Source organism: Macrotis lagotis, chromosome 1 (assembly GCF_037893015.1).
Source record: "Macrotis lagotis isolate mMagLag1 chromosome 1, bilby.v1.9.chrom.fasta, whole genome shotgun sequence".
In the NCBI taxonomy this organism is placed as follows: domain Eukaryota; kingdom Metazoa; phylum Chordata; class Mammalia; order Peramelemorphia; family Peramelidae; genus Macrotis; species Macrotis lagotis.
This window is the reverse complement of record NC_133658.1, coordinates 914,453,451-914,464,182: the sequence shown is the minus strand read 5'-3', so window position 1 is coordinate 914,464,182 and position 10,732 is coordinate 914,453,451.

Genomic DNA, 10,732 nt, shown 5'->3' with positions numbered 1-10,732 from the left:
ACACACTCTCACGCTCACAGATACACGCACACGCATGCACACACCCATCCACACACACCCATCCACACCCATCCACAGACACGCTCACGCTCACAGATACACGTACACGCATGCACACACTCATCCACACACACGCTCACACTCACAGATACACGCACACGCATGCACACACTCTCACGCTCACAAATACACGCACACGCATGCACACACTCATCCACACACACTCTCACGCTCACAGATACACGCACACGCATGCACACACTCAGCCACACACACGCTCACGCTCACAGATACACGCACACGCATGCACACACTCTCACGCTCACAAATACACGCACACGCATGCACACACTCATCCACACACACGCTCACGCTCACAGATACACGCACACGCATGCACACACGCTCACGCTCACAGATACACGCACACGCGTGCACACTGACACTCACACTCGCGGGGTCCTGCAGCCGGGGGGAGGGGCTGCTCGGGTTTTCTTCGCCCCACCCTCCCTGGCACCCACGCCCAGGCCCCTCACCCGTTCTGTCAGGGCCTCACCTGCGGGTGTCTGTGGCTGTGGCACGGTCCTCCTCCCCGGCCCAGGCCTCCGCCCCACTCCTCGTGAGCTCCGCCCCCTCCCCCCCAATTCTACTAGCAATCAAAGATCGAAATCCCCCCCAAACTCCTTGGAGAACTGCGCCTGCGCAACGAGGACTTGGGAACTACAAGTCCCACAAGCCCTGGGACCCAAAGCCCGGAAGAGCTCCGGGGATCACGTGATCCCCGGAGGTCTCGGCGGTTTCCGTACTCCCGAGTCCCTCCGAGGTGGGGGCGGGGGCGGTGTCCGTCCCTTGGCGAGGCATTCTGGGAAAGGAAGTCCTTCGCGTCCCCGAGTCCGGCAGCGCTTCCGGAGCTTGGCTTGGAGGCCGGAACCCCCGCTCGGCTCCGGGCCGAGGCCCGCCGGCTGGGACGGGCAGGGGCGCCCCGGAAGCTCCCCCATGGCCCAGGCCCGAGGCTCCGGGGCCCCCCGAGGCGGCAGGGAGGACTCCTGGGCGGGTGACGGCCCGCGGGCGCGGGGGAACCTCCCGGAGTTTGACCCTAATAAATAAATAAATAAATAAACGAAGCCTGGGCCTCCCTTCCAGAGCTTGGCCCAATGGGGGCGGGCCGCCCCGCTGCCCCCAAGAAAGAGCAACCGGAATGCGATTAATAATCGTGTTGATGGACTGTCTGGGCTTGCCGATTACGCAGGCCTGGGGGACCCCAGAGTCGTACAACGCCATTATCAGGAGGCGGGATCTGGCTTGGCCTCCCAAGGGTCCCCATCACACTGCAGGAATGCGCCCTCCCAACGCAGGACCTCTGTCTTGAGAAACCTGGAATTGTAAAAGCCTTCCAATTCAAATGCAGAAGATCGAGGTTAGACATCCTAAATCTCATTCTCCAGGATCTTACCTCTAACCTATAGGTGGTGGCCATTGCGGTGATGACCACACCTGAACTGGCAAAGAGGCGAACTTTTCTGCAAATACAGAAAATAGGAAAAATTACCAAATTCTTTTGTGGCCTAGCCGTGATGGTTGCACGGTATTGAGAGGGCTGAAAAAATTGCTGGGGGAAGACTTCTCAGGGTCTTGGGAAAGTGACCTTTGAACTGTCTCAAGAAATGTTGTAAAACTGCCCCCTTCCTGAGGACATTATAAAAGTCTTCTGTAAAAATCACCCTACCTAGTCTCAAAAAAAAAAAAAAAACTGGACAGGATGCCAAGAAAGAATTATGTCTGGTCCCAACAGCTGTGATTTGTGATTTCCTGGGCAGAAAGACCCTGATGGGTGATCACAAGATTGTGAGTCCCTGACAGTAGAGGGGGACAGGATGAGGGTATGAGGAAATGCGCTCAAAACTTGTTTATCACAGTGTATAAAAATCTGTCCTGCTTCTTCCATTTTGCCTCACTTTAGCAGACTTGCTGGTAGAGGTGCCCTATTTCGGCAGAAGTGGAATAAAAGTGCTTTCTGTTTCTACCTTGAGAAGCCTCTTGTTTAATTAATTGGGTTGGTGGTCCTCCGTCCCACACAGACTTTTGGGGGGCCCTTCCAGGATAATGCCCCTCCCTGGTGGTCCCTCCAGGTCGAAATCTAAAGACAGGCACCAACTGGGATTTCCCCCATAGTCCTTGGTCTTGACTGGCACGTCTCGCTGGGTGGGGGAAGTTCTAAAGTGAGGAACTCAGAGGAACAGAAACCAGGGAAAGACTCCGAGACTGCTAAAAAGTGAAACTCCGCACCTGGCACCAGTGGGGATCAGATATATAACCCAAAGGTAAGCTGAACCGGGGTCCTGGAAATGTTACATTAGGACTAAGTATTGAGTCCCAGCATCCCGGTGGGTGTTTGGATTAACATGGGGGCGTTGTCAGGAATCTTAATTTCTTTCTAAGTTGACAAGGTGACTAAGATGAAGGCAGAGTATTCTCTTAAAAAATCAATCTTTTACCAGGAATATAGTTTGGAGAATCTTATTATACTTAACGAGTCTTATCAGTTATGCTAAAGACCTCCACAAAGCATGTGAATCATCCCCCTCCAGGAAGCTGGCTCCATCCAGTGGCCATTGATAGAATGAGAAGATGCATACTTGTTACTGGAGAGGAAAAAAAGACAAAATTTCTATTTTTTAGATGATGTCAGCCAGATCAAGAACTTAAATTTTGAGATACTTGTAACTCCTAAGAACTGTTTCATTATTTACAGCATCAAAAGGGCAAGTTACAGAGATCAAAAGTGGCAGTCCCCTTTGATTAAACAACACAGACAAATAAGAAGCCCAAAAAAGAGAATGTAAAGAATAGCAAGAAATTCGGGTTCATTTCTTTTTCTTCTGTTGACATTTGATGTTTCTAGGTTCTTCCATGTGAAATTCATATTACTGGTAGATACTTTCCTTTCTGGCAAAACAAATATGTGAACACAAATTTTATCGGGTTACAAACATAAAATTTTGGAACCTCTTGGATCGTGGAAATTACAATTTATTGTCAATTGTCACACAAAAAACTTATTACAAATAGAAAATATGAAAATCAAACAAGTCTTATACAAGCCAAATTTTAAACTTGAGTTTTATACTTGGAATTATCATTTCCCCCATTTGGAGGATGCTGTTCCACTATGTAAAACATCTTTAATCCAGTATTTCTTTTTTTTTAGGTTTTTGCAAGGCAAATGGGATTAAGTGGCTTGCCCAAGGCCACACAGCTAGGTAATTATTAAGTGTCTGAGGCTGGATTTGAACTCAGGGACTCCTGACTCCAAGGCTGGTGCTCTATCCACTGCCCCACCCAGCTGCCCCCAATCCAATATTTTTTTTTATCAAAAATTGGTTTCTCAGCCTCAAATCAGGGTTTGTAAGACTGGATATTTAACCTCTGCTCTCCTCAAGGTCTGTGTCTCTCCAATTACAGATCTGAAGTCTGTGTGAAACAGCCTGGTTCCCCCCATTAATTGCATCTGCAATTAGATTTTCACAGTTTTACAAAGACTATCATGAGAAGGCAGGAAACTAGTCTGGTTATCTCTATTAAACTGCTGAATAAATTCTTATATTTTTGGAAAGGGAGAAATCCCAATGTTTTATATGTCTATAGTATAATTGATAACCACATAAAATATCAAATCAAAGTTGAAGACAGTAGTCCAGTTAATAATTGAAAGTCTACCTTTGTCAATTCTGACATAGTACAGATCTTATGAATGAGTTAGAGAATACAAATATTAATAACCTGACTAGTTGATGGCCAAAATTTTATGACCCTTTTGGTGAGATATCTATAAATACTTTTATTTTTTTTTTCAGTTTTTTCAGGGCAATGGGGATTAAGTAACTTGCCCAAGGCCACACAGCTAGGTAATTATTAAGTGTCAGAGGCCGGATTTGAACTCAGTTACTCCTGACTCCAGGGCCGGTGCTCTATCCACTGTGCCACCTAGCCGCCCCTAAATATGCTTCTTTCAATAAGCTCTTGGTTGATATGTTTAATGATGTCATCCAGCCATGGATTCGATAAGATCCTAGAGAATAAAACTTCATGGATAAACTAACTTTTCCTTATTTCATTTTTAGTCTAAGAAAATTAATATGGTTAACAACTGACAAATGTAAACTTCCATAATAATGCAGATTCTACTACAAAAAATAAATTCATTAAAATTTTCCAAATCAACTTGAGTTTGTAACATATACATTTGTAATCACTTTATAACAGTATATATCCAGTTCATGATTTACAAGTAAAACAATTTCAACATTTACCCAAATATTTAAAGAGAATAAAAAATTTTTAGTTCAAAATGGATTTCTCTAAGCAAAAATTTTAAAACTGGACCACAGGGGCAGCTAGGTGGCGCAGTGGATAGAGCACCGGCCCTGGAGTCAGGAGGACCTGAGTTCAAATCCGGCCTCAGACACTTAATAATTACCTAGCTGTGTGGCCTTGGGCAAGTCACTTAACCCCATTGCCTTAAATTAAAAAAAACAAAACGAAAAAACTGGACCACAGATTATCTTTAAAAATACTTAGATTTACTTAATTGACTAACATTCCTTTCCTTAAAACAAAACTTAAGATAGTTACAGCAGAGGAGCATATCCTGATGTTACAAAATTTTTATCATATTTGCTTAAATATCCCTTTAACATTTTGAAAAACTGCAAGGAACTTAATTCTCCCAGGAAAATGTAGCCAACAATAAGTGACAAGTTTATATACTAGCCTAGCTGGTTATTAGAATTTAGATAGTTGTAAGAAAAAAAAGGATAAATTTTACCTAACTTGATTATAAAACTTTGCTTTAAAGATCAGATATATAAGAAGGACAAATTCCTTTATTTATTTTGATGTTAGTTTCCAGGCAGAGGTTATAAAGGTCATCAGGTGCCTTGAACTAGGTTTTCAATCTACCAGGTGAGACATTTCCAAATGTCACCCACAAATATCCACGTCTAAACCCCATAGGGTTGCCAGCCTTATAGGTCCAACCTAAATTTCAATACCTGGTCTCAGATAAATTCCAATTTTCAGTCTTGTGAAGTCTTTAATTGCTATTTCCTACCATCAGACAGAAATTTAGCTCTGAAAAATCAAAATACGCCATGTGGTACCTATAATCTTGAGCAGAAAAACTGACAAAGCGTTCTATTCATTATTGCCCATAAGGACTAAACTTAAAAATGAAATATAAGAAAAAAAAACTTGGGATGTAAAAATACAATAATTCCAAATTGCATCTAGAATCAGCTTTTATAAAAAACAAAGAAATTTATAGTAGAATATGTTCAGGTATTAACCATATTTAAAGCAGATATTAACACAACTGCTTTTTGAGTCCTTTAATAAACAAAATATTAAAACCTCCCTGAAGGCCATTCTATAAAGTTGCACAAAATCTCACCAAAGAGTATCTCAACCCTACATAATGCTATCTTGTCTAAAGGAAGATACATTCTTTCCTGGATTACAATATAAGGGGGGCAGGACAAGTATTCTTTTTTAAGTCTAAAGGACACATTCCATTCCTCATAATAGCTAAGAAATCAATCTTTGACCAGGAATATAATTTTGAAAAACTACTTATATTTTGACAATATGTATTAATATCTCTATCTATATCTGTATCTATAGATATTTAGCATATTCAATGCTGAAGGAGAGATTTGCAATATTGGGGTTTGCATACCCATGAACTGATTTTGATGAAGGTGAGAAAGAATATTGGATTCTTTAGAAAGTTGGGAATTGTGAAGAATATGTGGGTGTGTTTGGCTTCCACAAGAATGTGAAGGGAAATTGGTAGTTTACATTACAAAAACTGAGGTCTACCTATATTGGTGCCCATGGACAGGCACATGAGTGTAAGACAAAAGACTTAGCTTCAACTTGATCAAAACCTGAGATTAGATCTGCCCCATCTAGTTCTGAGCTAATCTAGGGTCTGTGTCCTCTTTTGTGCATGCTCAAGTTGATTACTGTTCCCTCCCCTGTACAATGAGCAGGACAGGGAAAACATAAGGGGTGAATGTATAAATTAGATTGTGACTCCAGCCAAAGACTGGTGTGAAGGGGGAGAAATTAGCCTTTCAAAGTGAATATGAGACATAGCATTTCAGGGATATGGGGCCCCTCTCCCCTTAAGAGAGGTGGACCTTTTACTAAGATGTATTTTTTTTTTGGTTTTTGCAAGGCGATGGGGTTAAGTGACTTGCCCAAGGTCACACAGCTAGACAATTATTAAGTGTCTGAGTCCGGATTTGAACTCAGGTGCTCCTGACTCCAGGGTCGGTGCTCTATCCACCTAGCTTCCCCTAAGACATCTTAATAAAACCTATTTTAATCACTCTGGACTAAGTATTTACAAGCCATTTATAACAGGAATGAATTGCACATATAAACTTTGACTGACTCTGAAATATGAGTCAAAGAAGAAATATTAGAGGATCATTAAGGTCAACAAAGCCTGAGCAATGGGATAGAGTAAGGGAATTGGTGGGTCTCAAGTAATTTTGATAGTTTAGATAATGGAACTGGGCTCAGTGTTAATGTAAGGCCATTTCAAAAAGAGATGAGATGGGGTGGCTATGTGGCACAGTGGATAGAGCACCAGCCCTGGAGTCAGGAGTCCCTGAGTTCAAATGCGGCCTCAGACAGTTAATAATTACCTAGCTAGGTGACCTTGGGCAAGTCACTTAACCCCATTGCCTTGTAAAAACCTAAAAGAAAGAGAGAGAGAGAGAGAGAGAGAGAGAGAGAGAGAGATGAGATAATTGGGAATAGATAAGTGCAGTAGCTCAAAGAACAAAGATGAGGTCAGTAAGGACATGTAATGGGGCAGTAGCTCAAAGACAAAAATCATTTCAGGCTAAGGCAGGGATTTGATTATGTTTATCTTTTGTTCTCAAAAAAGACCAAGACACCAGGAAAGTAATATGATGCTATGCACATGAATTGGATTTGAGTAAGGGGATGTTGTGCTCTCATCAACTTCATTTTCTCTCCTCTGGAGCTATCTGGTCCAGTGGCCAGATAAGAATTGGGAAGACTGGATGGGAGGCAATCAGGGAAGGGATTTATTATTTTATTGAGTACTTGTGGATGAGTACTTGTCTTGTTCCTGGAGTCAGGAATCTATTGAGTCTTTGCCGGGAGTAAGGTACTTCACTGAGGTTCAGTGACCTCATCAATTTGGCCAGCAGTTCTCAGGACAAATAAAAACTTTTTTTCCAATTTTGAACCTTTCAGCCTGAGGTTGCTCCTTTTTTAGTATTGAAGGATTTGGTTTGAGTAAATATAAGTTTAATGACTATAGAAAAATGACTAATCAAAATCTTTAAGAGATCTTACAAACTATCATTGAATTGTTATTGGAAGGCAAGGTGGATGATGTTTTGTTCTTTTGCCTTGAAAAAGACCATGATATCAGGGAAATGATGCCATGATAAACACATGGATTAGATTTGGATGAAAGGGTGCTGTGCTAAGTCACCAACCTCACTTTCTCCTTCAGAGCCATTTGGGTCCAATAGTCAGATGAATCAGATGATTGGAGATGGCCCTGGATGGGAGACAAAGCTAAGTGACTTGCCCAAGGTCACACAGCTAGCTAGTGTCTGAGGCTCTATTCACACTCCTGTCCTCCTGACTTGAAGGTCAGCGCTCTATCCACTGATCACCTAGATGGAAGACAACTATATAGGCATCTCACTATCTATAATTTCCCTCTGCAGTTAGGTGGGGGTTGAGGGAATTAAAAAAAAAATTTTGTTTCATTTTCACAAATGCTCAAACATCCCTGCCACGAAGTATTTCCTCCCTAAAAGAAAAAAAAAATCAAAGTTTTGTGATAATGATTGTTTCCTCCAGGACTGAGATAGCATGTCTGCAGCTAGTGGCCTCAGGTGACTTATCAGTCTTTAATTTGATTCTGACAGCCCACATCCTTTGGATGCTTCTTCAGTTCAGTTCTATGTGCAATATATTTCCCCTTCAAATGGGTCCCCATAGGATAGGTAGGGACAACTCAACATCCCATTTTCAACTCCGAAGAAGTTAGAAGACTGACTTCTGTTCCAATCCCCTAGATGAATTTGGGCCCCAGTAATTTGAGGGGGAATATGATGTAAGAAATGATGGGCATAGAAGAATATTGTCATTGGAAACAATTTTGTAATCTTTTTCTGCACTTGACCTTTACTTTGACCCAGGTCATTTGCTCACCAGTGGGTCAGTTAGATGCCTGATGTCTGTTACTCAATAATATGTCACATTATACCAAGTAGGGACTCATCCTATAGTCACACCTCCTACAGCAATCTATCCAATAAAAGATTGGGACATGCCACCCCTCTCATGGATCCCAAGGATGTATTTAAGTAGGAACTGGAGCTTTCTGGCTCTTTTACTGCCCTCACTTCTCTGATTTCTAATGTTCCAGTTACTCAATCACCGGCCTTCCTGGTTAAACTTCAGTGCCCAAAACCACACAACCCTTAAAGAATTCTAACTCTTAATCTTATGTTTTTTTTTTTTAATTTAAATTCATGTCTAACCTATGTTTCTGACAGGCTTAGAAAATTGGACCTTCTAAAAAACTTTGATAATTAGAGATTATTGATGTCCCCATCACTGTATATGTAATTTCCTCATTACTGAATTGAGTTATTATGGTTACTTTATTTGAGTGAGTTACATGGATACTGTAATAAAAAATCTAATCTTGTTACAAGAGTATCAGTGTTGTAGAATTCCAGTAGAAATCCTTGCACAAAATGGTGATGTAATTGTGTAAATGATATTTGTCAAGCTTCTTTGTCTCTGGATATATTTATATAAGTTAAGGTGGAAGATATACAGCAAATTCATCAGAGCTATTTAAATGACTTATCTATGTAGGATTATTTCTAGTGATATAGTTAAAAATAAAAATGTTAAGTAAACTTTAAAGGTAAATTTTTGTTATAAAAGAGTAATTAGGCATATTTTTCAGGCTTTGAAAACTCACCCTCCTTAGAAACTTTAGTAATAGTGATGATGATGATGATGATGATGATGATTGTTATTATTATTTTATTTTGCTACCATGTCTCAAGTTCTTTTATGATGCTTGTCCTTACAGAAGTTAAGAAAGGGGAAATACTTGGAAAAAGTTAGATTTAAGGAAATGCTTGTAAAAAGCCCATTTTGTAAAATTTTCACATGGAAGTTAATAAACAACTATATCTAACCTACTTTGATTAATAAGATTAGGGAACTGTGCATATTTTCACTGTGTTAATCAGCTCCTCCTAATTCCAGGACTGATACACTATCCACTGCACTACTTCCTTGCCCCATAATGACTTTTTAATAAATCTGTGTTTTCTTTTTACAATAGCACTCCCGGCGTTCAAAGTTCTTCACAGGAGACTAGCAAATCCTCCTACAATCAAATGCACAAATTTTTCAATTTACTATTTAACACACAGAAAGAACATGTTTTTACTTTGGTCTTCTGTTAGCTATTATATTTTATATTTTTGAAGGATTTTCTCCATCCCTCTTGTATCCTCAATTTGTTAGCATATAACTATGCACAGAAAATTCAGATAATTTTTATTCTCGTTTTCTTGTAATTTCACCTCATCCAAATCTTCCCAAACTCCTCTGAATTCTTCATAGTCATCACTCTTTACTACACAATAAAATCTCATATTTAAATGTCATGATCAAGACAATTTACAGCTTAGGAAATCAAAGCAATCCATAGGCATATGAAAAATTGCTCTAAATCATTACTTATTAGAGAAATGCACATTAAAGCATCTCTGAGATACCACCTCACACCTCTCAGACTGACCAATATGACCAGAAAGGACAATAATCAATGTTGGAAGGAATGTGGGAAATCTGGGACACTATTACATTGTTGGTGGAGCTGTGAACTCATCCCACCTTTCTGTAGAGCAATTTGGAATTATGCCCAAAGGACAACAAAAATGTGCATACCCTTTGATCCAGCAATACCACTACTGGGTCTATACCCTGAAGAGATTATGAAAAGGGTAAAAACATCACTTGTACAAAAATATTCATAGCAGCCTTGTTTGTGGTGGCAAAGAATTGGAAATTAAGTGAATATCCTTAACAAACTGTGGTATATGTATGTGATGGAACACTATTGTTCTATTAGAAACCAGGAGGGATGGAAATTCAGGGAAGCCTGGAGGGATATGCATGAACTGATGCTTAGTGAGATGAACAGAACCAGAAGAACATTGTAAACCCTAAGAGCAACATGGGGTGATGATCAACCTTGTTGGACTTGTTCATTCCTTCAGTGCAACCATCAGGGACAATTTTGGGCTATCTACAATGGAGAATGCCATCTGTATCCAGAGAAAGAATTATGGAGTTTGAACAAAGGCCAACGACTATTACCTTCAATTTAGGAAAAGAAAATCTGTTATCTTATTATGTAATTTTTCTATCTCTTATATTTTATTTTTCCTTCCTCAAGGATATGATTTCTTTCTCATCACATTCAGCTGAGATCAATGTATACCATGGAAACAATGTAAAGACTAACAGAATGCCTTGGAGGGGCAAGAATGGGGGAAAAATTGTAAAATTCAAAATAAATAAAATCTTTCTTAAAAAAATAAATGCTATGATCATGGTATTGGGCACAAAGTTTGTTTCATTG